General features: G+C 38.1%; 1 long non-coding RNA gene across 1 annotated transcript in view; it reads right to left on the bottom strand.

Moving 5' to 3' along the window:
- Window positions 1-6891, bottom strand: part of LOC105001123 — a 12686-nt gene that overhangs the window by 2633 nt on the left and 3162 nt on the right. The window contains exon 2 of the long non-coding RNA XR_826822.1: window positions 4370-4569. This is a non-coding gene — a long non-coding RNA (uncharacterized LOC105001123). The remainder of the gene's footprint in view (window positions 1-4369; window positions 4570-6891) is intronic.

Raw genomic sequence — 6891 nt, 5'->3', positions numbered from 1 at the left:
CATCTCCAAGAACTTACTCAAATTTAAGTCTATTGAGTCGGTGATGCCATCCAACCATCTCATCCTCTGTCGTCCCCTCCTCCTGCTTTCAATCTTTCCCAGATCAAGGTCTTTTCCAGTGAGTCAGCTCTTCATATCAGGTGGCCAAAGTATTGGAGATTCAGCTTAAGCATCAGTCCTTCCAGCGAATATTCAGTGTTGATTTCCTTTATGATTGACTGGTTGATCTCCTTGCAGTCCAAGGGACTCTCAAGAGTCTTCTCCAACACCATAGTTCAAAAGCATCAGTTCTTCGGTGCAGTGCTGAAGCTGAAGCTCCATACTTTGGCTACCTGATCTGAAGAGCTGACTCATTATAAAAGACTCTGATGCTGGGAAAGAGCAAAGGCAGGAGGAGAAGGGGATGACAGAGGATGAGATGGTTGGATGGCATCACCGACTCATTGGACACGAGTTTAAGCACACTCTGGGAGATAGTGAAGGATAAGGAAGCCTGGAGTGCTGCAGTCCATGGGGTCACAAAGAGTCAGACATGATTTAATGATTGAAGAACAACAGTAAGAACTACATAAAATACGATGAAGTGGTTTATGAAAATAAGGTATTTTCAGTAAAGAATTTATGTGTTACATTTTATAAGATTAAGGTATGTAAGAAAGAAATTTGTCTTAGTTTCTCAATCAGCAATAATATTCTGTGTGCATGCATGCTCAGTCACTTCAGTCGTGTCTGACTCTTTGCCACCCTACGGACTGTAGCCCACCAGGCTCCTCTGTCCATGGTATTCTCCAGACAAGAATACTTGAGTGGGTTGCCATGACCTCCTCCAGAGGATCTTCCTGATCCAGGGATAGAACCTGCATCTCTTATGTCTCCTGCATTGGCAGACAGGTTCTTTACCACTAGCGCCACCTGAGAACTCCAATAATATTTTACTTTCATGTAAAATTGAGATATGAATTATGTATTTCTTTTATATAAGTATTGGCAAGCTCAAAGAAGAATACTATGCATTCATAGTTTTTTTTTATTTTGCAGTAAATAATTAGTCTACATTTTTCTCCTCCACTCTGTTGATCAACAGGGTCAAGAGCTGTTTTATTTTTTTCTTAAAAGGGAATTGTGAATTTCAGAAACTTTAACCATGACCTCATGAATTTAGTTGTTTTGAAAAAACATTGAGTGTGTGAGAGATGTCAATAGAGTTTTACTTTCAAAAATAAAAAGACAAATTCAATTTGGTACTTGACCTTAAGCATATTGTTTTCTATTAGCAGTGAGAAGACATATGCATAGAAAACATTGTTGACAATTGAATATATATGGTTTGTAATACCAAGAGAATTTATGTGTACTTTGAAACGTTAATAATAAGCATTTGAAGAAGTGTCATATGCTACTTGATTACATTATTTTTAATCTTTTACTAGATTATTTCATTTTTTCCCATGGTAAACATCCTCCCCTAAAAATAGAAAGAATATAAAATTCTTGCAACATATTTTCTGTTTATTGGGTATCAAGATTGTTTCAAACAGTAAATATGATTCTGGTAACTTGCCATGAAATTCACTGGCATCAGTGTTCCTTTTCCTATCTTTTTTCTTGTAAATGCAATTATTTTTTTTCCTGAGAAACAGAAAAAAATGTCAATGCATAAGTTTGCTGCCCTTCTGAAAATTTTAATCAGAACTCAGTGTTAAGTTGAACAAAATTAAACTAAAATATCCTCTATAACTTATTACAAGTGATTTGAACATACCTTTTTACATAAAGTCTGATTTTTTAATATGTTAAATAGATTCTCTATTACATAGGTTGGCTGGCAACTCATCAAACATTTACTAGAATTATTATAATGACATTTTCATACAAAAGATCACATAATCAACCCAGGAGCTCTTGCCGTGTTTACCTGAAAGGAAGATGATGACTTTTTTCCAAGTAACTTAACTTTGAAACTTGGGGGATTGATGTTTCCTGGACAAAAGGGCTTATATTTCATACACTGGCATCATATCACAGTGAATAAAAGTGAGACAGGGTGATTTTTTTTTTAATTTTTAGCTTGATTAAGAATCATAGAGTATGTCTTAAGGCCCTAGTTATTGAAATGGCAATGGAGGTATTCTTTGTGCCTGAGAGGATATGATTGATGAATTTATGGAATTAGGGATCTAGAGGTAAGCACAATAGATTTAGATTGGAATATTTAGGAGAAACCATTCAGGAAAATAATGAAGGAAGATCAGGTCTGGGCTAGATATTGAGTCTCTCTGTGTTTGGATCATCCAAATCTGGACTCCTGTTTTTTTGTGGGTCCAAGACTCATTGATTTCAAGTCTCTTACTATGGTGGACATTAAAGAGATTATCTATAGGAGAATATTAGTGATGTAAATATCTGGGCCACAAAGCAGTGGGAAAATTAAAGAAGGCTCACAGATACAATGACCAGTGCTTGAGCAGGAAACTGACCTTCTAAAGGAGTACAGCTCAAGGTGAGGAAACCCCATAGAGTCCTCCTGAAGGAGCACTGAAACAGAAAGGGAAAATCAAGAAAATAAAAATGCTGCTTTAAGCATGGAGCATTTAAAGATCAAGAAAGACTGTATCTTGAGGAACACAGGATAGAGGCATTGGAGCTCTTGGAATTCCAGGAAATACACATTTGAGAAACATCAACACCTTCACTTCAGCAATCCACCAGGGGTGTTTTGAGTCCCAGCTTTAACAAATGTGGGTCTGGGCAATAACCTTTCCCAGAAAGTAGATTTCACAGGCCTAAGAGAAGATAGCCTAGAAAGTGTATTAAAAAGCAGAGACATCACTTTGCCAACAAAGGTCTGTCTAGTCAAAGCTATGGTTTTTCCAGTAGTCATGTATGGATGTGAGAGATGAACCATAAAGAAGACTGAGCACCAAATAGTTGATGCATTTGAACTGTGCTTCTGGAGAAAATTCTTGAGAGTCCCTTTGACTACAAGGAGATTAACCAGTCAAGTATAAAGGAAATCAACCCTGAATATTCACTGGAAGGACCGATGCTGAAACTCCAATACTTTAGCCACCTGATGGGAAGAGCCAACTCACTGGAAAAGACCCCGATGCTGGCAAAGATAGAAGGCAGGAGAAGAAGGGATGACAGAAGAGGAGATGGTTGGATGGCATCACTGACTCAATGGACATGAGTTTTAGGACACTCCAGGAGATGGTGAAGGACTAGAAAGCCTGGCATGCTGCAGTTCATGGGGTCACAAAGGAATCGGACATGACTGAGCAACTGAACAATAAACAGAAAGTATGTGAAGTCATGACCACAAACTTATTGTCAGAGCTAGGAATGCTTGCTTAAGGGAGAATAGCCTTGTTGTCACTCAAACGAATCGCCAGTCCAGGTTCGATGCATGAAACAGGATGCTTGGGGCTGGTGCACTGGGATGACCAGAGGGATGGTATGGGGAGGAAAGTGGGAAGGGGGTTCAGGATGGGGAACACGTGTATACCCGTGGCAAATTCATGTTGATATATGGCAAAACCAATAAAATATTGTAATTAGCCTCCAATTAAAATAAATAAATTTATATTAAAAAATAATAAAACACACATACACATTAAAAAAAAAAAGAAGCTCACACAGAGCAGTTCTGGGTTTCAGAAACAAGAAACTCAAAGGGCAAATGGAAAATAAGATGCTTTGAATAAGTCAGTAGGAAATAAAAGGCATTTCAATCAAGCCTGTTGATAGGAGTTGGCACCATGTAAATTTCTAAACTTTGAAGAATAATTACCAACACTTATCAAGTGCTTGCTGTGGGTTGATCACTGCTCTGTTTCACAGGGATCAGCTCATTTAATTCTCACAACATTCTGATAAAGTGAGAGGCATTTTTAATATTTTTTCTACAGATGGAGAAATTCAGACCCTAAGAGCAAGTAACTTGCCCAAAGTCACACAGAAAATAAGAGGAAGAGCTGAGATACAGGCCCACAGGGTCTGGCTTCAAAGACAGCACTCTAATTACCATATATAAGACAAGGAAAGAATGAGTCCACAACAGAGGAGGGAGTTTTCCTGCCCTGCTATGAGATATGCAAGGTGTCATGTTAAAATCTATCAAGAGAAATCTTTCCCTAAGTAAGCTACATATTCTAGAAAACACATAAGCTGACATCTTCAAAGACTGAAAAGAAGGTGTTCTCTTCTGGGGGTGTATGACCAACCCTATATCTTATTCATCCTCTCCCTACCCTCTTCCCATCCCAAGGTGGTCATGGAGCATCATTCCAACCAATGAGATTCAAGCAGAAAAATTCTGGTTGCAACTTCCAAGAAAGCTCTCAATTGCCTAACAGAAAGTGAAACTCACCTAGTGTGGCTTTTCATGCATAGCCCTGTTTTCTTCTTCCTTACTGGAACTCAAGTGTGATGTCCAGAGGGATAGCAGCTTTCCAGGGACCATAAGGAGAGCCACTAGCTTAGGATAGCTCTACAAGAGTAGAAGATTATGAGCCCTTGACAGCATCAGCCAGCATCTTCCCCAGCCCTAGACTGGACACCTGTGGATCTCTTGTAGGGAGACAAATAAACCACAATCACTTAAAAGGTAAAAAGAAAAAAAAAATTCAGATAATTCTTTTGAGCACTTTATACAGATCATTCTCTTCATCTTTCAAGTCTATCAAAATGTTTAATAACCACCATACCCAAGGGAATAAATCCTTAATTCCAGTCACTTCTCAGTGGTCTCTTGAATCTTAGCTCCCTCCTGCTGTGTACATGTGTGATGGTGTTCATTTCTGTTTTGCTTTTTGGATCCCTGCTATTTGTGGGCATTTGCACTGTTGCCAGTTTTTACTATTATGAACATTTCCCAGCTACAGCACCCACTTTCTCATGGCTGCACTTGAGCTAAATATTACCTCCTTCCTCCTACTCTGGCCCCACTTATTTTAAAGGCTTCTATGACTCCATCTATAATCTATAAAAATATTTTTGATGAAAAGATACTCAATTTAAAATGATCACATTAATCACTCTTATTTGAGAAGGTGCAGTCTATTAGATGACTTTAAAATAAAAACTTTCTTACTACAAGCTTATGAAAAAAAGGTTTTATTTTGTTTCTACATTTTTAAACTTTTTACTTTTTACTTTTTTGTATAGGTTTTGATTCACCTGGAATTGGTTTTTGTGTGGTGGAGTTAATTTCATCTTTTGTTTGATTTGACCAATGTTGTGTCTATGACATTCAGTGAAAAATCTGTCTTTTCATCATTAATCTACACTACCATGTCTGCCATACTTAAAGCCTCTGAATCTATGTGGGTGTCTAAGTTTTCTGTCATGGTCTGTTTACTTATAATCCACAGTCCTTGTATCGGTAATCCAGAATCTTAAGTTCTTAAACTCCTTAAGTTTTATAATCAGGTGCAACAAGTAGTCACTTCATTCTCCCCTTGGAGAACCACCAATAGGCACAGCCTTTGCAATCCCCATATAATTTTCTAGAATCATCTCATTATGTTAAAACATAATTGTGATTTTGGTTTATATAACATAAGATATATACACAGTGTAGACTCTTTATCCTTGTGCATAATATATGTTTTTGAAGTTTTCCTAGATCTAAAAGATATCCTATACTGCAGAACTGGGTGCCATCCCCGGGTTGGGAAGATCCCCTGGAGAAGGGAATGGCTACCCACTCCAGTATTCTGGCCTGGAGAATTCCATGGACTCTATAGTCCATGGTGTCGAAAAGAGTCAGCCACAGTTGAGTGACTTCCATTTCCACTTCAAAGATATCCTATGTCAGATCAGACAGCAAAGAATCTGCCTGCGACGTGGGAGACCTGGGTTCGATCCTGAGTCAGGAAGATCCCCTGGAGGAGGGCATAGGAACCCACTCCAGTATTCTTGCCTGGAGAATCCCCATGCACAGAGGAGCCTGGTGGGCTACAGTCCATGGGGTCGCAAAGAGTAGGATATGACTGAGCAACTAAAACACACAAATCTTTAGAATATTTGAATACTGTTCTGTAACTTTCTCTTTAAAGGATTGGTATGACTTTTGTTGTGTTTATTGTTAGGTAATTATGCTTTTATACTGTTGCAAGCTTTTTAATTTGACTTCAGTTTGTATTAGTATATAAAAACAATTGATTTTTTTATAGATTTTGTATCCAGCAGCTGTGCTAAATTCTTCTTAATTCTAATATCGCAGCTATAGTTTCTTTTAATATTTGTAGCAATCTATTGCTGCATAATAAATTATCCCCCAAATCTAGCAGTCAAAAGCAATAATTATAATTTATTATTGTTCATGCTTTCAGTGGGTCAGTAATTCATATGGGGTACAGCAGAGAAAGATGTCTCTCCTCCACGTTGTTCCTAGATGGACACCAAGACTTGGAAACATCTATTTCTGCTTTATTGACTATGCCAAAGCCTTTGACTGTGTGGATCACAATAAACTGTGGAAAATTCTGAAAGAGATGGGAATACCAGACCACCTGACCTGCCTCTTGAGAAACCTATATGCAGGTAAGGAAGCAACAGTTAGAACTGGACATGAAACAACAGACTGGTTCCAAATAGGAAAAAGAGTGCATCAAACCTGTATATTGTCACCCTGCTTATTTAACTTATACACAGAGTACATCATGAGAAACACTGGGCTGGCGGAAGCACAAGCTGAAATCAAGATTGCCAGGAGAAAAATCAATAACCTCAGATATGCAGATGACACCACCCTTATGGCAGAAAGTGAAGAGGAACTAAAAAGCATCTTGATGAAAGTGAAAGAGAAGAGTGAAAAAGTTGGCTTAAAGCTCAACATTCAGAAAACAAAGATCATGGCTTCTTGTCCCATCACTTCATGGGAAATAG

This window comes from Bison bison, unplaced genomic scaffold (assembly GCF_000754665.1).
Source record: "Bison bison bison isolate TAMUID 2011002044 unplaced genomic scaffold, Bison_UMD1.0 scf7180017864379, whole genome shotgun sequence".
Lineage (NCBI taxonomy): Eukaryota > Metazoa > Chordata > Mammalia > Artiodactyla > Bovidae > Bison > Bison bison.
Note: the sequence above shows the minus strand (reverse complement) of the source record. Positions and strands in the feature narration are given on the sequence as shown.